This window comes from Hypanus sabinus, chromosome 6 (assembly GCF_030144855.1).
Source record: "Hypanus sabinus isolate sHypSab1 chromosome 6, sHypSab1.hap1, whole genome shotgun sequence".
NCBI lineage: Eukaryota > Metazoa > Chordata > Chondrichthyes > Myliobatiformes > Dasyatidae > Hypanus > Hypanus sabinus.
The window spans coordinates 60,860,772-60,885,229 of NC_082711.1; the positions used below are offsets into that span (position 1 = coordinate 60,860,772).

At 40.3% G+C, this 24,458-nt stretch overlaps 1 long non-coding RNA gene across 1 annotated transcript in view; it reads right to left on the bottom strand.

Annotated features, from left to right (window-relative positions):
- LOC132395515 (uncharacterized) overlaps positions 1 to 24,458 on the bottom strand; it is a 170,421-nt gene that overhangs the window by 15,291 nt on the left and 130,672 nt on the right. The window contains exon 3 of the long non-coding RNA XR_009512635.1: positions 3,555 to 3,621. This is a non-coding gene — a long non-coding RNA (uncharacterized LOC132395515). The remainder of the gene's footprint in view (positions 1 to 3,554; positions 3,622 to 24,458) is intronic.

Genomic DNA, 24,458 nt, shown 5'->3' on the forward strand with positions numbered 1-24,458 from the left:
ATGCAAATGTGCATCGATGGGATTTCCTATTTCCATGTTGTAATCTCATTGAATCTCATCAGTCCTATTCCCCTACCTTTTACTCTGCAACCTGACCTTCCACAAATGCCCAAAATTTCTACCGTTTCTTCTCTTACCTATCACAACTACAGAATAACTTACAGTTACCAATTAACACATTAATCAGCAAATCTCAGAGAGATGGAAGGGAACCAAGGTAATCAAAGGGAAGAACATGCAACTCTATTCCACAAAAACCACTGGAGGTCAGGACTGAACATGGATAACTGGAGCAAAGAGACACCCATATCATCTGCTGCAGGAGCTCTACGAGATTTAGCTGTCAAACTCCAGAATCTAGGATCATTTGTAGGTTTGCCAAAACAAACATTTTCATTTTCATCCAGATCATAGGGTTAAAAGACAACATAAATTAAATTCAGAAAATGAAAAAGACTGTAGAGAAATTTGAAAGAAAGATAAAGAAAATTTAAGTAAGTAACAATTTAAATAAAATGGGAGGCAATTAACCCAAATAATTTTAAAGCAAAATCTGGCAAGTAAGTGAGTACAGTGTAAAATAACAGGAATTATTGAAATAGGAGCTACCTAAGACAAAGGCTTTGTCCATAAGAAGTACAAACAAGAGTCCTGCTGAAAGGTTTCGGCCTGAAATGTTGACTGTACTTTTTCCCATAAATGCCGTCTGGCCTACTGAGTTCCTCCAGCATTTTCTGCATGTTGCCTCTAAGAAGTACAGTCAGTTTTCCAGAAGCTAGATCTCATAAGTTGGGTTAAGAAATTAAAATGAAACTGAGACTTTAAAGATGCACTTGATAAATTCAGGATAGTTACAAAAATTATAAGTATATCGGAAAAGTAATTAAATACAACAGAATAACCACAGTGAGTATGAAGAAAGACTTGCAAAGGGGAAGAATATCAAGAGAATCAGCACAGAAGAAACAGAAATGTCCTCCTTGTGGTGTCTATGCCCAGACGCCCTTTCAGATTTGTTTTGGAAACAGAATCAAGTGGTATTAGAGGTTCAGTGGTAAACTGAGAACGTAATAGTCTTTGAGGTGAGAAAGAAAATAGAGGTGGTTGGATATTTTTCAAAATGGAAGGTATTATTCATTAAGGTTCCCAAGAGTAAAAATGGTCACTTTTTGTTGTTATATTTAAATGATTTGAAATATGTGAAATGCAACTTCAAAGTCTATGACCAGTACAAAACTTAGTTCTGTATGATTCGTCTAATGACTTCCTCTTTTTCACCCTACAATTTCTTTCCCTAACCACCTCAGAAGTGAAGAACAACCTAATGTTTGACTGACTTAAACGCTAGGCCAGATTGGAAAGGTCAGGTACAGGACAAATTGAGGCAGTGGGCCCGGGCTCAAGAACTAGGGATGACCAAAGGTTTGACCAATTTAATGCCCAGACCAGATTGAAAAGATCAGAGTGTTGGGGCTGGAGGAGAGGGGCAGGCAGGTGTTCAGCTTACTGATCCATGAGGTTTACTCATCTCTGTTCTGAACTAAGGCTTTGGCCTGCAACTAACAGGCTCCTGGATCGGCTGTGACTGGCTTTGTGGCTACGGACTCATTATCGTGAAATTCAGTTCTGAATGTGATTTGCTTGCTTTTGTCATTTACATGACTTGCTGTTTTCTGAGACTGGGTGATTGATGGTCTTCTTTTATAACGGGTTTATTTGGTTTCTTGTTTCTGACTGCCAGTAAGGCAACAAATCTCAAAGTTGTATATAGAATACCTACTTTAATAATAAATGTGTTTTAAACTTCAAGTTTTTCCACTATTCAATTCTTCTTTACGCCATCCTTATCTACACCAGACCAGTTTGAGATCCTACATCTCTTCTTAGATGAGAAGGAAATAGCAGTTCCTATCTACCACCATTGTCTGCATGGTTGAAACCAGATCCCAAAGTTAATAACTTCTTGATTTACTCACTTCATCAAAGCAAATGGAATCCTAATCAGTCCTAAATATACCTCATTTTTTTTTCACTGGTGGGATTTGCAGTCCATTCTTTCTCACAACTCTACTCTCAGTCACTCAACACTTCTATCAGCATACCACTAACAGCACATCCTTTAAAATTGCTCTACTGAGTTTGGATTGTCACTTGTCATACACATTATCAGAGGGCACCACAGTAGTGTACACGGCACCACAGCAGCATAGCGTTCAGCACTATGCTTTTACAGCTTGGGGCAGAGTCCAAATCCAGTGCCATCTGTAAGGACTTTGTGTGTTCTCCTTGTGTCTGAGTGGGTTTCCCTCAGTTTCCTCACACAGTACAAAGACCTACCAGTTAGTAAATTGTCCCGTGACGAGGCAAGGATTAAATTGATGGGTAGCTCGAAGGGCCAGAAGGGCCTGTTCCACACAGCGTCTCAAAATAAATAAATAGATATCTTGTTCTCTGATCAGGCAAAACTTGGCTTGTTAGAAACAGACTTTCATCGTATCACCTTTGGACAGCTTGTTGGTGCATTATGGCAGCCCCACCCCCAATGTCACCCAGGGTAGCAAAGTGATAGTTGAAAATACTAAACTGTGTTTTAAAGCATTGGCCATCACATAACTAACACAAATAAACAAACATTGCTGTTAAACACATCACAGGCACATTTGCCACAACCTCTCTATTTCACGTAACTGTCAAATGCAATAAAATAGTTTGAAAAACTCTTGTAAATCGCCTGAAAGGGAATTATTGCCACTCTCTTAAAAGAAAATGAATAAAGGAGCTTTATGATATTTTGTCGTGAGACGCATGAAAAATCTTGACAATTGGCAAAACAACATTCTAGTCACTAGCTGCATATGATGCTATAAATCACAATACATTGAAGAAGAAAGATTTACCTTGAACTTAAAGGAAGAGCACCCTTAAAAATATCAAATTAGATTACTTTATTGATTACTCAAAAACTTCCACAGATGTACCATGGAGAGCATTCTGACTGTCTGGTATGGGGGGAGGGGATGTTGCTATTGCATCGTAAGAAGCTACAGGAAGTTGTAAAATTAGTCAGTTTCGTCATGGGAACTAGCCTCTGTAGCATCCAAGGTATCTTCAAGGAGTGGTGCCTTAGGAAGGCAGCATCCACTATTAGGGACCCTCCTTACCCAGGACATGCCCTCTTCTTACTGTTACCATCAGGAAGTAGGTACAGAAGTTTGAAGGCACACACTCAGCAAATCAGAAGCAGCTTTTTCTGCTCTGCCATTTGATTTCTAAATGGACATTGAACCCATGAACACTACCACACTTTTTTTCCTCGCCGTTATATATAATTACTGAAATTGACTTTTCTTCTCTATGTTTAACATTTATTGCATTGTACTGCCTCTTCTAAGCTAACAAATTTCACAGCATATTCCAGTGATATTAAACCTAAAACTTTCTTCTGGAATACTTCACTATATGGCTTTGAAATCATTTTATTAATTTCCTCATACTACGTACAGAATATTACATAAAATAGTAAATAACTTTAAACGAATAATTATATAACATACCTGCATTTCCATTCTCCCTAAATCCTTTGTGTCATGCCTAAGGAAACTGGGATAGGCTGATCGCACCCTGTGAAATAAAATAAACATTGGAAATCCAAAGGAATTAGTTCCTATTAACTAGTAAACAATGGAAAATGTATAAAATGCAGCATCCTGGTCTATGCAGGAAAATCATACATTTTCAATATGTGGTTTACAGAGCTTCATTTGCAATGTCATTACAAAAGACTGACCACTCTGATATTGGCTTCTCACATCAGGATTTCGGGATATATTTAATACTTGAATTGGTACCTTAGTCAGCTGCATTTATAATAACCCAATTTTGGTCAAAGATAAGTAATGATTACTAAACTAAAAGATTGCCACTATTCTTCAAAAATAAACACATTGTTTGATGTATTCCTTTCAAAATTAAATATCAAATGTTTAATTGATTTTGTGGAGAAATATCAATTCACGTTTTCCCTTGTTCTTCTCTTGCAGCAGTAATTTGTTTCTAGGTTGGAAAACGAAAAGTTGGAAGAAATAAATGCATAACATGAAAGTTCAAAAGCAGATAGGTTAGCAGAAAGGACACCATTATAGTCAACAACCAAGAATTGCAATGGTTATTTTTCCAAGTAGACAATTTATCACTTCTTAGGTATATAATGTCAGCTTTTATTTCCTCTACTATCAATTACATAAAATACTCTAGTACTTACTATAACTTGAAGAATTTGCCACCTCAGAAGCACCATATAAAAATGTCAACCAAACAACTCAAATAAAAAGCCAAATAATCTGGTACTCTGAAGTTGGTAGCAAATCAAAGATCATAACAAACTGAAATATAGTTATTGCTGCTGCCTCACAATACCTAGGATTCAGGTTTGACCCCGACTTGGGAGTGCTATCTGTGTCCGGCTTGCATGTTCTCTCCAGGAACAGAGAGGTTTACCGCATGTGTTGTGTTTTCCTCCCAGACCTGGTAGATGCGTTGGTATGTGTATGCAGATGGCACAAGAATCAAAGTGGCATTGATAGGCATGTGAGACAAAAACCCACATACGACTAACATTCTGTTGTGAGCCTACTGCTACTGCTGCTACTACTACTACGTCGACTCAGGCCTAGGGGACCAGTGTCCGGCATTTTTTATGAGCCAGCAGGGACTCAATGGGATAAATGGTCTCCTTCAGTGTCATAATAAGTAAGTAAATAATGAAAGCATCTGTTGCTTGACCACCATGTGTATGCTCCATTTTCTATATGTATTTCTTATTTCCACTGTTGGGAAAATTTTGCCTTTATTTGTGTACTAGGGGAGTGGAGTAGGACTGAATGAAGCCTTGGTAAGATATGTAAAAGTATATGTAATTAGCTGTTTTATGAAGAAAAAAATTGCTGCTGTTATGTACTGCCTTTCATGTCCCTTCAGGGGATCCCAAGCATTTTGTTATAGCCAATAAAATATACTTTTAAATTGGAATAAATATTGCAATTATAATAGTCTCAGAAACATTTTGTGATCAGCAACCTTTTAAAAACAGGAATATGATAATGACTAGATAATCTATTTAGAAACATTGATTAAGGAATATAAATTTGCCACAGAGCTAGAGATAATTTTTTTTTCTCTATTTCAACATTATTTTTGGGGGGATCAATTTTCATATGATCTTGAGAGGCCACAAAGCCTTATCTTAAAATTTATCTGTTAAGACAGGAATCTCAACAAAGTAGCACTCCTTCAATACAGCACTGGAGTACTGATTTAGATGTTTGAACACAAATTTCTAGAAGCTGATTTGAAGAGGTTGAGAGCAGCTTTGGGCCCAGAGCAAGTCACTGGGCGGTGTGGTCTAGGCCCGGAGCCTTTCGCTGCAACCAGCTCTTAGTGCAAGGTACAATTTGCTGTTTAGACAGTTTAAACGCTGGAAAGTAGAGCTGATTTTGCTCACTCTCCATGATATCTTACTCCACTCTCCAAGGCGCAGGTGCCTTTCGCTGTCTGTTGTTTGGTCAATTTAAAAGCCAGCCCAGATAAACTGATAAGACAGGGTGCCAAGATCTGGCACAAGAGCGTATTTTGCTTATTCTCCACAGTGGTCTCTCCTTTCTCCATGGCGCTGAGGCTATAAAGACTGCCTTGGCTGCTGTGCACGCGCCTGCTAACATGAACTGATAAGCAAGGCTTTGGGCTGACTCTGTGCTGCTCCGAGGTTTGGATGTGAGGACTCAATTTTGGCTCAGAATATTGTTGTTCGCTTCAATTTTTTGCATAATTCATGTTTTTTTTCTTTCTCTTGGGGGTGTTGGTCTTTTACCTTTTATTTTTGTTCTTTTTTCTTTAATTGGGTGTCTTGCTATGTGGCTACATGTGAGCAAACAAATCTCAAGGTTGTATAACTTACACAGTCTTTGATACTTAAATCTTGAATAGTATTCAAACTACAGCTTTCTGACTCAGGACAGAAGTCTGGCTACTAAATTACAGATTAGGACTGATAAGGATATTAAAGCTGTGAATGATCTGGTTTAGGCCATGATAGGCATACGTGCCATTGCCCATGATGGTTTCACAACAACTCCACAGTCATCAGAATTCTTGCCTCCGAAACTCTACTGGAGGAGCATTTTGACCATTTGAGCATATATGTTGTTTATCATAATATCAAAACATGCAAAATGGATTACACTAGTGGATCAGTTCACTGCTGTCATCTATTAAAGTGATAAACATTTTTTATTAAATAACGATCCTCAAACACTTACCTGTCAACAAAGTAGAAATAGTATTTGTGATGAGGAAAAGTAGAATTCAATCTTATAATATAAATTTACAGGTGTGACATTTTATAGAGATCTGGAAATGTGATCTGAAGCATCATTTTAGAAAGCATAGAAACAGAGGAGCTTCCCCACTCCAAACTTCAGTACCATGTACCCAACATTCTTCCTATATCCCTTGATCCATTTTGTTTTAATATACCTACCCCCTCCTGAACATACTTAATGACTTGGTTTTCACTCATTTTGTGGTTGATAATGAACAGGTTCACCTCTGGTCGAAGAAGTCACATCTGACCTTTCTTATTTATGTATTGAGATAGAGCACAGAACAGGCCCTACTAACCCTTCAAGCCATGTCACCCAGCAATTTAACCCTAGCCTAATCACAGGACCACTGACAATGACCACTTAACCTACCAACCAGTATGTCTTTGGACAGTGGGAGGTAAGCTGATCACTAGTAGGAAACCCACATAGTCACGGGGAGAATGTATAAACTGAATTCAATGGCGGGAACTGAACTGTAAAATGTTGTGCTAACCACTAGGCTACCATGCCTCCCTTGTTTCTAAATAGAATGCACTGCATTCTGTGAGTTTCAACCCTGAGTCTAGGCTCTCGAGCTATCAGGGATATTCTATAGCTAGTCTGTCCAGTCCTGTTAAAAGTTTATGTTTCTAAGGTGCCCCTTACTCTTCTACTCTCAACTCAACCAACCCAATCTTACCTCATATACAAGCCATCAGTCTAGTAAACATTTGTTGCATTCTCTCACTGGCAAAAACATCTTCCCTTACTTTGGGAGAACAGAACTGCACACCAGTCTCCAGACGGAGACTCACCTGGGCCCCATAAACTACACCAAAGCATTCTGTTCCTGATCTCAACCATATGTGCAACGAAGACCATATTCAGCATGGTTTCCTCAAGGGAAAATCTTGCCTAACAAATCTGTTCAAATTCCAAGAAGTAACAAGCAGGACAGACAAAGAAGGATTGGTGGATGTTGCGTACAGTATTTGGATTTTCAGAAGGCCTTTAAAAAGGTGCCACACAAGTTAACAGCCTGAGGCATTACTGGAAAGATGCTAGCACGGATAAAGTAATGGCTGATTGGAAGGAAGCAAAACATGAGAATAGAGGTAGCCTTTACTGATAGGCTGCCAGTGACAATTGGTATTCCACAGGGGTCTGTGCTGGGACCAATCCTTTGTACATTACATATCAATGACTTGGATGACGGAATTGATGGTTTTATTGCAAAGTTCGCGGATGATATAAAGACAAGTGGAGGAGCAGGTAGCTTTCAGGAAGTAGAGAGGCTACAGAAAGACTGACAGATTGATAAATTGAACAAAGAAGCTTCAGATGGAATTGTGTTGGGAAGTGATTGGTCATGCACTTTGTAAAAGAAATCAAGGGGTAGAAATCTAAGAATAAAGAATTTTTTTTTAAAAATGAGGTAAAAAGGGACTTGGGATTCCTCTTGCAAGATACCCTAAAGGTTAATTTGCAAGTTCAGTCTGTGGAGAGGAAGGCAAAAGCGATGTTAGCATTCATTTGAAGAGGACTAGAATATAGAGGTAAGGATGTGATGTGAGGCTCTATAAAGCACTGTTGAGGCCTCCCTTGGAATATTGTGAGCAGTTTTGGGCCCCTTGTTTAAGAGAGGATATGCTTACGTTAGAAAGGGTTCAAAGGTGGTTCATAAAAATAAATCCAGGCTTGAAAGGTTTGTTATAAGAAGGATGTGCTGACATTAGAGAGGGTTTGGTGGCTTTGGGCCTGTATTCACTGGAATTCTGAAGAATGAGGGGTGACTTAATTGAAACCTATTGAATGTTGAAAGGCATCGACTGAGTGGATGTGGAGAAGATGTTAACTATGGTATGAAAGTCTAAGACCAGAGGACACATGATCAGAATAGAGTGGTGTCCTTTTAGAACGGAGATGAGGAGGAATTTCTTTAGCCACCGTGTGGTGAATCAATGGAATTCAATGACACAGGCAGCTTTGGAGGCCAAGTCTTTCAGTATATTAAAGGCAAAGCGTGATAGATTCTTGATTAGTCAGGGCATGAAAGGATATGGGGAGAAGGCAGGAAATTGGGGCCTGAGAGGGAAAATAGATTGGCCATGATGAAATGGCGGAGAAGACCTGATTAGCCAAATGGCCTAATTCTGCTCTTATGGTCTTGTAATCAAATTCCACTTGCCTTGCGGCACCTGAACATTTGCTTTCAGCGAATGATGTGCAGGACACCCACATTGCTTTGCACTTTCATTTTTCCCCAAGCTAACACATTTCAAGTAATAATAACCTAGGTGTTTGTTTTTAGAACTGAATTTGATAACATACCAGTTATCTGTTTAAGCTCTACCTGCAGTTCATTTGTCCACTCATATGTCTTGTCTAGATCATATTGGAGTTTCTTTGCATCTACTCACAGCTTACATTCCTAACTGCTAAACTCCCCGCCCCTTAGCATCACGTCATCTGCAATGAAGATGCTACATTTTGTTCCCCAATCCATATCATTGTAAATAGCTGAGGCCTAAGCACTAATCACTGTAGCACACCACTGGCCTCTGCCCATCAACCGGAAAAGAATCACTGGTGCAGAAGGTAGATGGATAGCTTTTTCCCCCCACGGATAGAAATCTCAAATACTTCAGAATATAGCTTTAAGATGGGGGGGGGGGTACGTTTAAAGGAGATGATTGGGGTAAGTTTTTCTTTAGAGAGAGTGGTAGGTAGCTAGAACACACTAACAAAGATTGTGGTGGAAGCACACATGATGGTGGCATTTAAAAAATGTTTAGACAGTGATGTAGGCATGCAAACATATGAATTATGTATAGGATGAGGATAGGTTGAGCTTACTTAAGCATCATCCCTACACAGATAGTGTGGGGTTGTTCCTGTGTTGTACTGATCTATGTTCTATGCTCCTTCTCTCTGATTTGTGCCGATCAAGCAATACTCAATCCATGCAAATATGTTAATGGCAGTCCCCATTCACACCAACATTATCAAAAGTCTTCTGGTAGCTCAAATACACAATATCTATTCATCCTCTCTTGACAATTCTGCATCTGCAAAAACCTCAAGTAGAGTTTCTAACCAAGCTTTTTTTCCCATAAACTAATGCTTATTTTCTCCTTAGGAACACACACAACACCAAGTGAAGGAACTGACCAGAGCAGGCAATGTCTATGGAAATGAAAAAGCAGTTGACATTTCTGGCCGAGACCCTTTATCAGTACGGGAAAGATCCCAGAATGAGGTGGAGGAAGGGGATGGAGTATAAGCTAGAAGGTGATGGGTGAAGCCAGGTGGGTGGGGGAGAGGGGGTTGAAATAAGTAGCTGGAGAGATAGGTAGAAAAGGCAAAGAGCTGGAGAAGAAGGAATCTGATGGGGTGAAGACAGGATTATGGCAGAAAGGGAAAGCGGAGGGTGATGGGTGGATGAAGAAAAGAGGTAAGAGGGAGTCAAGAGGGAGTAAATGAAGAAGAGAGAAGAGGGAGGGGTAAATTTATCGAAGTTGTATAAATTGATGTTCCTGCCATCAAGTTGGAGGCTATCCAGGCAGAATATGAGGTGTTGCTTCTCTAAACTGAGAGTGGCCTCATTGCAGCAGAAGAGGAGGCCATGGACCAACATGTTGGAATGTAAATGGAAAAAGCAGAGGGCCATAAGACCTTCCTGATTGAGGGTGGCAGTATATAATGTTACGAACCCCGTAACTGGGTCACTTACCAGCAAAGATAGAGAGGTCTGTTGAAGTCTGATGGTACTATTTTTAACAGTATTTATTGATAAAAATACACAAAAATAATATCAATGCAAACACACAGATAATATACATCGTCAATACTAAATCTAAAAGTGCGGGTATAATAGTAATCAATAAGAAATAGCTCTATCGTTGTCTAGGGGGATAATGTATTGTCCGATGGAAATATAAAAGTCACTCAGTTCATTCAGGCTGCAGCTTTTTGGTTGGAGAGAGACAGATTTCAGAAACTTGCCAGCTTTTCCTTTTCATGATGTCGATCCTTTGAAATTTCGTTGGTGGTGGCCTCTTCGTTAGCTAAGCCGTTCTTCCGTGGTAAACCCGCCAATTCCTAGGCAAAGGAAAAGGACGCACACAGGCTCCCCAACAGCTGTCGCTATTAAACGCTGTCACGGGATTTCTAGTGTTTCTCCTGGTGCGTCTAAAGGGGTGTTCCCCAGACCCTCTTTTATCCTTACTCACAGGGTCTCAGATGTCAATCAGGTTGGGATGATGCAATCCCTCAACCAGCCCACTCTGGTCATTCCCTGAGGGCTTCAATGAATAGTACAGTACTCAATACACAATTCCGTCACCAAGAGACAATGGCCATTGTCCGTGGCTTTGTCTCGCTGAGGGGCCAGGACACATTCCAAAAACCTTTAGGATTCTTTCTCATTTTCTGGGTCCCAAACCCAAATTAATAGCGATCTTGCGATTCTCACAAAGGAGGGGGCTACTTTGTACCTTTCGGCCCCTCAGAGTTGTGGCACATTCGTAACACCCCCTTCCTTCAAAGCGTTTTTACCATTGGTGAAAACAAAGTAATACAGAGTCTTACAGGATTTTAGAATCTAACACAATACAAAAGGTTTTTTTTCACTACAGAGTAATACAGTTATACATTCAATTCAGCATCTAAACAGTGAACGATTACATTGTCACTTCCTTTAATATCTTAACATCTTGTACCATACTAAAGTCTTGTAGCATCAGACTTCAATTGGCTAACCACCTATTTTTATTCCTTTTCTTCAGCAAACAAAAACTAAAGAGTTGTGATCTTAGCTTACGTGTATACTACAAAAGTTCATGCAAATTCTAATCTTTATGTTACTTTCAAACTTAACAGTCAATCTTCCATTGGGGTTGTCTTTATTATTCACATGCTTTGTCGAAATCCCTTAAAACCAGATCCTGCTCGTTAAAATGGCATCCCATCAACCCTCGCCCCTTTTCCAGTTAACTCCCACGTGGTGAGCTTGTGCACCCTGGCGAAATAGGCTTTCGCCCGCTCCTTTCATAGGAGTTATTTTATCAACAATGTGTTCCAAACTTAAGACCATTTTCCGAATTTCCACACAATTCTTTAAGTTTAAGCAAGTTGCTAGTTTTCTCTTCAGGACCCTTCATGCTATTAATTCTCAATTTAAGATCTGAAAGCGATCCCTCTTTGTTCAAACAGCATTTCGAATTCTGCTTTTTCACACCACACTCTTAAGTTTGTGGGGCACCTTTACATTCCAACTCAACCTGTAATTGATTCGCAGGCACCGTGTTACCAAGCCAATGTCTCTGTAACCTGGTGGCTGCTTCTGACATCAATCCAGACTTTAAATTTTCTTCATTCAAATTGGGAACTACACGTTTCCTTTCAATAATAATATTCACCTCACCACCTTTTATCTCCTCACTAACTTTTAACACACCTTCGAGCACAAACACCTGGGAACTCTCACTTCCCACGATTACCAAGGTTAACCCTTTCTTCACTGAACCAAGTCCATCTGACCCACAAGGACTGCACTCCTTTTCAACTGAATCAAATACCTCAGACTTTTTCTGAGCGCCATTACTAGGCTCAGTACTACCTGCATCCACATCTTGGACACACTCAAACGGGACATTTGCCTCTTCCAGGCTTTCCATACCCGTACCCTTTTCAAATTCTAAATTCCCCTGATCCTCCCAGCTACTCTCTGGGCAACTCCCTTCTGGAGTAAACTCAACCCCGCGGGCTGAAACAACCTCATCTGCCAACCCAGCAGCCTTCTTCAAGGTAATGGCATCCTTTTCATCTAGGACTGCCCTCATTTCATTATCGGGAACACCTTTAGAATTTTCAACTTCTTCAAACAGTTCTGCCAAACCAGACAGATCATCCATGTCCAACTCTGGACCTTTTAACAGCCTTATCTATTTCTCATCTTTACTTCATGCTTGTATAAATTTTCTCCTCACTAAGGGCAGGACTACCTCATCTCCCTTACTCTCTTTCACTTTCCTATTCTCCGTTTTCCCACCCTCTAAACCCTTGTGGTACAGGGTCGGTAAAAACGTCTCGGCCAAATCGATACTGGCCGGATTTAAACTGCTCTCTGTCTCAGCTGCCTTTCTCGACATGCTGCGAGTGATCGTGCATGCGGGATAGATCTTGGAGTCTAGGGGCGGGACCTCAACACTCACAGGCTGGCTCGTCAGCTTCATTGCTGACCAAACCTTACCATTGGCTAAATCGTTACCAAGGAGGATGTCCGCATCAGTTCTCGGGAACTCTGATCGCATCCCTATTTCAACTGATCCAGATACCAGCTCACAATTTATAACGATCCTATGAAAGGGCACCATTTCCGTCTCTTTTCCTATTCCTTTCAAAGCTACCATTCCCGTCTCCGTGGCTTGTCTTGCTGAGGGGCCAGGACACATTCCAAAAACCTTTAGGATTCTCTCTCATTTCCTGGGTCCCAGACCCGAATTAATAGCGATCTTGCGATTCTCACAAAGGAGGGGGCTACTTTGTACCCTTCGGCCCCTCAGAGTTATGGCACATTCGTAATAATAAATACAGGACATAAATGTGGTGGCCAAGGAATTGGAAGTTGTCAAAATAGTGCAGCATGATAGATATAGGAGTGAGTGGACTGGAAAAGGGGATATGACAGAGTCAAGGTATAAGAAGATAAGCTCAGTGATGCAAGTACAGGCAGAAACAATGGGACTAGGAAATAGTTTATTAGTGGCTCTTTAGTAGGAAACAGAAGCTGGCAGTGTTGGGCTGGGGTACTATCATAGTGAAAGCTATGGAAGGGAGATCTGTGATTGTTTGGGTTAGGGTGGCCTGCTGTTTGCTGGTGGGGTCATGGTCCAGGGGCAGATATGAGTTGGCCTCCAAGAGCTGCCTTCTGGCCTCTGCAGGGAAGAGATTGGCCGCCAGAGCACAACGGCTTGTCCGTGGGTTTGATAACGAGACTAAGAGTGGTCCAAACTAAGCAGAGAGCAGCAGGCTTGGGGGTAGGGGTGAGGTGGGGGGTAATAAGATTAGTGTGGCTGAGGGAATTTCAGAAGTCAAGGCAATTGGTGAACAATAAGGAATGAAAACTTCAAGAGAGAGCCAACGGCCAGGATGGTTGGTGAGGTGGGGGGGGACTGTTGAAGTATCCAAGAGGAAGAGGAGTGTTGGAGACATAAGAATGAATACCCCTTGCAAAGAAATGGGCATGGGCGCATATATAATAGAAGAGTTCGACACCATAATGGACCAGAACTCACTGATGATTCTAAGGTTATGCCGCAGCTTAGGACAGATTGCTTAGAGTCAGAGTGGGTGAGGAAAGGGTACATGGTGAAGATCAGCAAGAGTTGGAGCCCAGGCAAGGTTGGTGTCCGAACGGGGTTATGGAAGGGATGATTCAGGGTGAGTAATGTAGTAGAATGAAGGGAGGTGACAGAACAGGGGAGGAAGGGTTGAAGACGATGCTTGGGCTGGGGTTGTCTTATAGGATCGGAGGTGGGTGGGGTGTGGTAAGATTGGCGACAGCTGACAACGAAGATGCCCCCTTGCAGTATTGGTGGTGGTCGAGTTTCCAATCCTTTGTGAATACCAGGTACATCAAGACCAGCTAGTTGGGAGAGTGGATCCAGCAGCAGGCCAAGAAGAACTGGGGAACATGGCACATTTGGAAAAGTGAGGCCTGGAACTATGGGAGAGAGTGAGAAAGGGACAGAAATTGTGATTTGACAGAGATCCTGGCTGAGACTGAACTGTGAGGCCTGAAAAAAACAGCTGGAAGCCAGTCAGGACACGATGGCAATGAAGGCAATTGCTGAGAGAGAATACATGGTTGTAGTAGTAAGTCTCACTAAGAACTTGAACAAAGAGCCAAAACAAAGCAGAAACTACAGAGAGAGAGCAATGAAAGAAGGACTCATACAAGTCAAAGAGAGGAGGAAAGATTCTTCAAATGAGACATACTGTATCGTGAAGCAACCTCACAGCAGCTGGTTCTGTCCAACTCGTCTAACTGTGAAACAAAACCTGTTATAATTTAACATATTTACTATAACAGCTTTGCATAAAGTTAACATCAATTTGTTAAACAAAATACTTTGAAATAGTATCTGATAATAAACCTCAGCTTATTAAAGTGAATTAATCAGAAAATGTGGCCATAGGAATAGATTTTAGGAAGACCTTTGAAAGTGTGATGCAGAAGGGAATACAGTCAGAGGTATAAGGAATGTAGAATAGTTTAGAAAAAAAGTTTCTGAATGGAAGATACATGAGTGAAATTTTGCAGACAGTAGTATATTAAGCCTGCAAAGCAAAGCTGGATGATCACAGACGAGAAAATCTGCAGATCCTGGAAATCCAAGCAACACACACTGACACAAAATGCTGGAGGAACTCAGCAGGCCAGGCAGCATCTATGGAAAACAGTACAGTCAACATTTCGGGCAGGGATAAATGAAACAACTGAGATACGACAGTTAGACTCAGAATTTCACAGTATGAACTTTGTCTGGCCTTCTCAACAATAAAATTGCAAATATCACTCACTCTTCGAGAAGGGAGGGAGGGAGGCAGAAGTAAAGAATTTTTAAGCCTGATAACCTGACCTCAATGGAAGATGTTGGAGTTTATTGTTCAGAATGTGATTTTGAGGTACTTAAAGGCACATGATAAAACAGGCAAAGGTCAGCATGGTTTCCATCAGGAAAAATCTTGCCTGACAAATCTGTTGGAATTCTTTTGAGGAAGTAATCAGCCGGATACGCAAAAGAGAATCGGTGGATGCTGTGTATTTGGATTTTCAGAAGGTATTTGACAAGGTGCATTCTTAAGGCTGCTTAACAAGATAAGAGCCCATGGTATTACAGGAAAAATATGAGCATGGATAGATCATTGGCTGATTTGCAAGGGAGCCTTTTCTGACTGGCAAGGAACTAGGCTGTGAAATGGAAGAGAGGGACCTCAGAGTAGACATTCATCACTGGCAGAGAGTATGGTGGCAATTTTTTTTCACATTGAGGATACAAGTAAATAGAATGAGCTGCCAGAGGAAGTGTGTGAGGCAGGTACCTTAGTGACATTTAGATTGATACATGGAAGGGTTGCGACTAGGAGATATGAGCTGAACACAGGAAGTTAGGATCAGACGGTGAGCACCTTGGTCAGCATGAATTTGTTGGGCCAAAGGGCCGGTATCCATGCTGTATTGCTCTATTACTCTAATATACAAAACAGCTTTACATGCAAAGATTTTCCTCAGAGATTGAAAACAAGAACAAATACAAGTCCTTTCTCCACACTGAATATTCCTTCCTTATGAAGAGACACAGGCATCCAGGTAAGGCAGTTTTACATGAAGCTTTTGCGACCAGAAAATTATGTACAACAGTCATGAGCAGGAAATTTGCACATGTAAAGGATCAAGATGTATCTTCATCCTTAAAATTAATCTTTCTTTATGAGCAAATGCAACCTGATAGAATCCCTTGATAAAATAACTGATCTCATTTTCACAGTAGTTGCAGGGCCAATATCAGTCTCCGTGAATCTGAAAATAGGACCAAGAAAATCTGGTCAGCCTTCACAGTCGTGAACACAATCAAGTGATTCCTTCTTGAAAAATGGTTGTCAAGTGAAGACAGTATATTATGCCCTTCATTTAAAAAGACTTACTGATTACTTGTGCTTAGGCTCACACAAAATGAGTGATCACTTTGATGAGATATCAAAGGAATGCTTGAAGCAATACACCAGCAGGCAGTGATGTCTTAGGAGAGGAGAGAAGAAAGATGATTTATTTTTAAAATGGGACTTTCATATGTAACAGTTTAGGAAAGTTAAACTATACTTCAGCAGTGTTATTGCGCAGGTACAATCTTCACCATTTTAAAGGTCCTACAATGATTGCCAGAATTTTTGTGAATACACTAGCTGATAAGGCCAAATTTGCAGAACAATTACAGCATTTTTGCATCATCTATTGAAAACATTTTGCTTGAATAGAAAATAATTCCAATTCAACAGCACCTGAAAGTCAAAGGCCGGATGCTTTGGGGGTCCTGTCTTGGTTAATATTTCTGGACAGATGAAAAACAGTGTGAGCTGCAGTGAAACATCTGTCACACACAGTTTATCATAAACTGAAGAACACGTTCCATTAGGTATCCTGTATAGACTGTCTTATTTGTTCTCTCAGTGCTTCAATGTTTCAATGCTCAATACTGATATGGTCAATAACACAATCATTTTACACTAGTGGCTTTGTAAATAAATTGTGAGTTCTTTGGATTGAGAGTAAAGTATTGCTGCATACTTTTAGAAAAAGATTGAAAGGTTCTATAAATACTAACAACCTGCTAATTTCAGAGGATTCTATCTATGATAATTTTCACTCTACACTCAGGTATTTCTGTTATTCTTGGTAGTAAATACCACTTCTGTAAATATATGAATTCATGGATGTTGCTCATTTCAGAATATCTGCTACTGTTATAATGTTGGGTAGATCCAAATCAATTTCTTTTACATGCTGCTCAATTACTGGAATCAGAATCAAATGGGTTAGGCTATAAACTACAGAATAAACTTATGATAAAAAAGCAACAAGAAACAATTACCCTTTAAACAAAATCATTCTTATCAGGAATGAAGGCAAAACCACTATTTCCTATCCTAAACTACAGTTGAAAGAATGGTGATCAAGCATTTTCTTGAACATCTGGAGACCTATTAGTGAAGGCATTTCCTCTATCTGTTTGAGTAATAAGCTCCATAAGGAGCCCGAGTGACAAAGAATGTTTGGTAATAGATTTCCAAAACATGACAATGATGTGTTTTGAAAGGAAGTTTGGAAAGGCCTCGTCTCTCTTTCTAATAGGTAGCGGAGGTTGGTGCTTTGGTAAAAGCTGAGAGAAAACTTGGAAGATAACTGCTGTATACTTAGGGGAAGATACAGATTGCAGTGATTGGGGTAGGAGGTGAAAGCTTAAGCTGACAAATACAATATTGTCCACTGTTGGAGATGCCAGTAATAGAGTATTCCATCATATCCTTGACAGATCTCCTGAATCAGGAAGTAAGTCACTCACAGACTCCAAACTAATCTGGAAGCAACAGTATATATGTTCTAGATATAATGCTAGCCTGTGGTGATGCCTAGAATATGAATGCTGACAGGTTCATTAACAGTAATCATTCTGAAAGTCATAGGGAGGTAGTTATGACCTTACGTGTCGGAGATGGTCATGGTTTGGCATTTATAATGTATCATCATTTCTTGCCACTTATTAACTCAGTAACAAAGAATACCAGTTAAAACTATTTTTATAACAACATATATGACACATAAACATCCCAACAGGGTTCAACAGTGAATTTTCAAAGATGGTACTGTGCCATGCAAAGAGATAATTAAACTGATAACCAGAAGATTAAACAAAAACATAAAATTAAACTTCCACCCAGCAGAACATGACAGTATCCCTGCAACAGCCAGCAAATCCAACCCCATCCACCCCACCAATCTCCCAAATGCTCCATCATATACAAGGTCTGTCCACAGATCAGGGAGAGAACCTATAGCAAGCTCTGCACTGCCTCCAAAGTAAGTACTTCCTTCCTTTTAAAAAAAAGTGTTAAGAGTTTTATATAGTTCTCCTGGTATACTTCCAGCAAAGCCCTGTACATTTGTAGACTCGTCTCCATAATTCTATTAAAGTCCAATATTCACCATCTCTCTCTAAATACATGGCTGCACAGCCACCAGCAGAGGGATGAGGTTTCAACAGATCCTGGAATGAGCAGTGAAGTCGGCAGTACATCCCTTTTTAGATAAAATGCTCTCATGATCCCTTTTAACACTGAGTCTACCAGCTGTTTTGTTCCAGCAAGTGCATCTGAGCATTTAGATAGATATCATTAATTTTGTGGGGAGCTCCAAGTTCATGGGCAGTAGTGTTGGTGGGAGATTCCAAGGGCATTTATTATTTCTTTCATGATCACCTAAAATGTCTCATTACTACCATTAACCAACAGAGGTCATGGTTTATTATCAAATACACATTCACTTAGCAAACTCATTTCGTTAAATTAATTGCTTCAGGATTGGTAGCGAGCAGGACAACTAGATCAGCTGTTCCAAGAGTGAAATGAACTAATTGTGCCAGAAGTCAAAAGGCCAGTTCATGTATATCATATTGGATGCCTCCTTGCAGTTTAAGCTAGAAATAAATAGGGCATTTAAAAGATCTTCTGCTAAAAATGAAAATTTATCACAATGTTTAACATGTTGGACACAGCTAAGTTTAGTTTATTATTATTTAATAATATACATGTGTATAACCATATAGAAATGAGGCAATGTTTCTCCAAACCAGAGTGTAAAGCGCATTACATACAGGTAACACACACAACACATGATAACTTAAGAAGGTAAGGAGAAAATGTACAGATGAATCATGCATAAATAATGAACCAAAGTGCATTAATATTAAATATTGTAGGGTATGCAACAGATTAACTAATGACACTTTGAATATGATGCGGCAGGGAGTTCAGAAGCCTAATAGTCTGGGGGAAGAAACTGTTCCTCATCCTCACTATTTTATGCATCGTAGTCTCCTGCCTAATGGTAGAAAGTCAAAGAGGATACTGGATGGAGGGGTGAGATCTTTACTAATACTAACGGTCCTGTGTATGCAACATTCCAGATAAACGTCCCTGATAGATGGATGGTCCATATGATCCTCAGAGCTGTTCTCACAGTCCTTTGTAGGGACCTGGTCCAATGCTGAACTGCTCCCATACCAGATGGAGAAGCAAATCACAAGGCGAACTTCTCTTCTTCACCCTGCTGGGCTGGAGCATCTAGTGATAGATTGGGAGGATTGCTGATTCTTTGAAATTATTTAATATAATATGATTACATATCTTCATTGTGCCTTTCTGACCAATTTGATATATTGGGTTATTCATCCCAATAAAGAAAATGCAAGAATACCATTGTGACACGGCATCTGTATTTCAGATACAATTTAAAAACTGAAATATCCCCCAGCCATACTGTACATACAGTCTATAAACCAGAAATCAAAAGGAGTCCCCAATGAATAATACTGGGAAGAAATCAATGAGTAAAATATTGTGCATGAAATAGTTTACCTTATGTTGCATTCCTTTAATCTTCAGACAGCTGTATGCAATGGCCCCTAGCATCACCATCAATCAAGACAACACACACAATAAAATGGGCTCTAATTCACAGAAACATAGGCAAGGACCTTTTCTCCACCATTGTGAGCAGGTGAAGGAGATAAGGAAGCCCATAAACACAGGGAGAAAGGGACATCACAGCAAGTGACAAGCTGTCTCCTTCTTTACCTATTAGGTTGCTGATGAACAATAATGATGCATTTTGTTTAAGAATTTCTAGCCCACGCTTTAACTAATTTTGAGTTTGTGAATCTGAATGACAAAAAGGCAAAAATTATTCAGCTGATCCCAACCACCAAACTTCACTGAACTGAGTCTTTGGAAAAGATTAAAACTTAAGACATATCGTTACTTTTCAATATTGAAACATTATTCCTTTTCCTCCCTCTACATATGTTTGAAAATGGAGATGCCAGATAGATTTCATTGAAGCCAAATTGTCCAGACAAATCTAAAAGAATATGTGGGTTGCTAAGTGCAATTTATGGCATTAATGGTTGCACTGAGGTGACATTCATAAAATCATTTCTACAATGCACACAGGCTAATGAGTTTTCTTCCTAATTCTACATTACAAATCCAATGTACCTTTCTGATACTATAGTATAAAACAATGTTCACTCTTTTGTGTCTTGCAGTATTTTCCAGAGGAATTTGAAATGCTGGGACAGAATGGTAAGAAAAATGATTTGTGATAATTCTACTAACTTAGAGATTCAATCAATTATATAAATCCAATATTCAGAGCTCAGACTTCCAAAGTAATATGGACTAATGCACCTTCAAAGCTGCAATATAGGAAATCATCAGCTCTTTTTACATAGTAACTACTGATCTGGCCTCTAGAAGTGCAGTTCTAGAACATCATTTCCTATGCATAAGCTGTTTTTTTTATATTATTTCCTGTGTGGGGTAGTTTCTCCACTCTTTATTTGCCTTTGAAACAGCATCATATTTTCACAAGTAAAGAATCTCATTAAAACTCCTGAAGAAAGCTTCCATCTTGGATGATTTTTGAGAAGTTGTTTAGCTCCTGCATAGCTATGTACATACGCACAGTGAAGGCAGTAGAGTGAAAAGATAGCTTGTTTTTAGAGGCATCGCCTGCAGATTGCAGATGTATCAGAATGCTGTGGACAATAATATCAGCTGCTGACCCAAGCAATGTTGATCTCCAAGACCTGGAGGTCAGGTCAGTATGTAGCTCATCCATTGCAGTTTTGCGATGCTGAAGGAAAACCACAATTAGCACAGCTGTAGCATGAGCTTATACCAAAGCTGAAGCAGCAAGAATAAGAACAATGTATGCTAAGCTCGAAGTTGAGATGCAAATGGAGAAAGCTCGTATAGACATGGAGAATGCCATATTCATGTTTGCTGACAACACTACTGTTGTAGGCCAAATCAAAGGCAGTACTAATCAACATACAGGAGGGAGACAGAGAATCTGGCAGAGCATTGCTACGACAATAATCTCTCATTCAATGTCAGCAAGATCAAGGAGCTGATTATTGACTTCAGTAGGAGGAAAACAGAGGTCCATGAGCCAGTCCTTTTCAGAGAAGCATAAGTGGAGAGGGTCAGCAACTTAAAATTTCTCAGTGTTCTTACTTTCCAGGGCCTGGCATGTAAGTACAATTGCAAGGAAAGCATGGCAGCAACTCTACTTTCTTAGAAGTTTGTGATGATTTGGCATGCCATCTAAAATTCTGACAAACTTCTATAGATGTGTGATGGAGAGTACATTGACTGACTGCATCACAACCAAGTACAGCAACATGAATGTTCTTGAACGGCAGATACTACAGAAGTAGTAGATACAGCCCAGTCCATCATGGGTAAAGCCTCCTCACCAATGAGCACATCTACAAAATGCATCGTCACAGGAACTCAACATCCATCATCAGGAACCCCCACCATCAGGTCATGCTTTGTTCTCACTGTTGCCATCAGGTAGAAGATACAGGAGCCCCAGTACTTACACCACCAGGTTCAGGAGCAATTATTACCCCTCTTGAACCAAAGGGGATAACTTCACTCAACCTCACTTGCCCATCATCAAGTTGTTCTCACAACCTATGGACTCACTTTCAAGGACTTTGGAATCAAACATGGCAGCAAATACTTACTTGGTATCTAATAGCCTAACTGGGGATGGTAATCATGATTATAAACATCCTATAATTCTAGTTCAGGTGAAGTCTAAAAAGGATAACAAGACAGCGTTTACTTATATTTTCCTAGATCAAGGAAGCATAGCAGTTGATGCACCATCAATAACTCACACTGAGATGTAAGGCGAGATATCGGCTTTTATTGACTGGAAGAAGGAACCAGGAGTGAGTGTCCATCATACTATGTCCTGGAGACTGAGGCCGAGCGTCAGGCCTCAGATCGCCTTTGTACAGGGGCCTGTGGGAGGAGCCACAGGAGCAGTCAGCAGGGGGCGTGTCCAGACAGGCACATAGTTCACCACAACAGTGTTCTGTACAGTGTGCCTCATGAACAAGCTCAACCTTACAGGAAAAGGGCCACATTCTACTTACATTCTCATGGGTCAAGAGAAGGTTGTGAGTAGCCAGGTAGTTTCAGGATTGGAAGTGGCTGGCTTAGATAGTGAAAACAACTGTGAACTGCCTCATGTCTATTTGCAGGAAAGTTTGCCTGTCCACAAAGGAAATATTCCTCATTAGAGGGATCTCCAGGAATGGTCTCACCTGAAACACATTCATTTGCCAGAAACTGATTCAGAAATTGAGCTGCCGATAGGGACAAATGTGCCTAAAGCATTGGAGCTGTTGCAAGTGAATCAGTGTTAATGATGGACCCTATGCAATCAGAAGAATCTTGGGATGAACTGTTAATGAATCACTGAAACAAACCCATGGTGATGGAAGAAACTATGCTCAGTCAGAGGTGACAGGTAACACGGTTTCAGTTTTAAACTTGGATGAGCATTGGCAGTAGCAACTCAAGACAGACTTCCCTGAATGCGGTCAGGATGAACAACCTGGTTTGTCAAGAGAAGATCACAAGTTCATGGAGCTGGTGGCAAGTTCTGCAAAACTGATAGCTGACCACTACCAGATTAGTTTTCCTCTGAGAAAGGATGTTAACATGCTTAATAATGGGAAGATTGCTGAACAGCATGCTCTGAATATATGGAAGAGGTTCAAGAAGGATTTGTCATTTCACACTGACTACACAGCTTTCATGAACGATGTCATCTTCAAAGGTTATGCCGAAAGAGTGCCAGCAGAGGATCTGGAACACAGTGATGGGAAAGTCTGGTATATTTCAAATCCTGGTGTTTATCTTCCCAGAAAAGGGAAACTTCAAGTTGTGTTTGACTGTGGTGCAACTTTTCATCATTTAATGCTCAGGTTTTACAGGGACTGGATCTTACTAGCTCACTGATTGGAATCATAACTAGATTCAGTAATGGACCAGTGGTGATTTTGGTGGATACTGACTCCTTGTTTCATCAGGTTAATGTACCAGTGGAAGGTGCAGATTTACTCAGGTTTCTTGGTGACCTAATGCTAAACCCAGCCTAGATATGGTGGAATTTAGAATGATAATACATCTCTTTGGAGTACATCTCAATCACTGAGTTGTGCCAATTTTGCTCTTAGGAAATGCACAGAAGACAATAAAGAACAGTTCAGCTGTGAGACAGTGAATAAGGTTTTGCCTTGCTTCTATGTTGATGACTACCTTCTGTCAGTGTCCTCAGAAGAAGAAGCAGTTTCTCTACATCATGGCCTTGTAAGGTCTTCTGCTAAGGGTAGTTTTCAACTCACAAAGTGGATAAGTAACAGACATAGTGTACTATCTGCACGACCTGAAGAGCAAAGAGTGAAAGACATGAAGGAATTGGATTTGAATCAGTGGAGAGGGTATCGGGTGTGCAATGGTGTATTCAGTCTGATACTCTTAAGTTTAAGATCACGATCCAAGATACACCACAAACCAGAAGGGGGATCCTCTCCACAGTTTCATCAATGATCCCTTAGGAAGAACTGACTGGAAGACTTCAAGATTGCTAGACAATTGAAACCCTTGGACTTCGGAGAACTTACCATTGCACAGTTATACCACTTTACAGACATGAGTGAAGATGTCTACGGAACAGTGACACATCTTTTGATGCAAGACGCGTATTCTCAGGTCCACAGTGTATTTATTTTAGAGAAAGCTATGGCAGCACAGTTAATGCTGGTTTCCATCCCTCTTCTGGAGATCATTACTGCTACGATGGCAAGCCGTATGAACACATCATAGAGGAAGGAGTTGCACGCACAGCTTCAGGATTCAGTTTTTTGGACTGATAGTACCTCTGTACAGAAGTTTATCAAGAAATAAACTTCCAGGTTCCAAATCCTCATCGCAAACAGAGTTTCAGAAATTCTTAAGGTCTCACAGGCATCTCAATGGAGGTATGTGAAGGCTTCAAGCAACCCAGCAGATGTGGTCTCTCGAGGGTTGAAGGTGAAGGCTTCTTTGAAGAATAAGGCCTGGGTGTCAGGACCTCGGTATCTTCTTGTCTGAAAGTGAATGGCCTGTGAATCCAGATTGTTCTGGAGAACTTCAGAAGTTATGCATATTGAAGAGGTGTTGGATGCATCACTTCTCATCTTGGACCCATCTGCGGAAGACAGTGGCCTAGATTCTTAAGATTCAAGAATCTGTTCTTATTTCTAAGTGAAAAGAAGCAGCAATTGAATAGTATTTGCTCTCAGTCTGACCTGGATGAAGACAGACATAGGTATTCTTTGGAAAGAGAGGTAGGAGAGAAGTCCAAAGGTCAGATTGGTTGAGATTGTCTCTCAGTGGAGGAGCTCAAAGAAA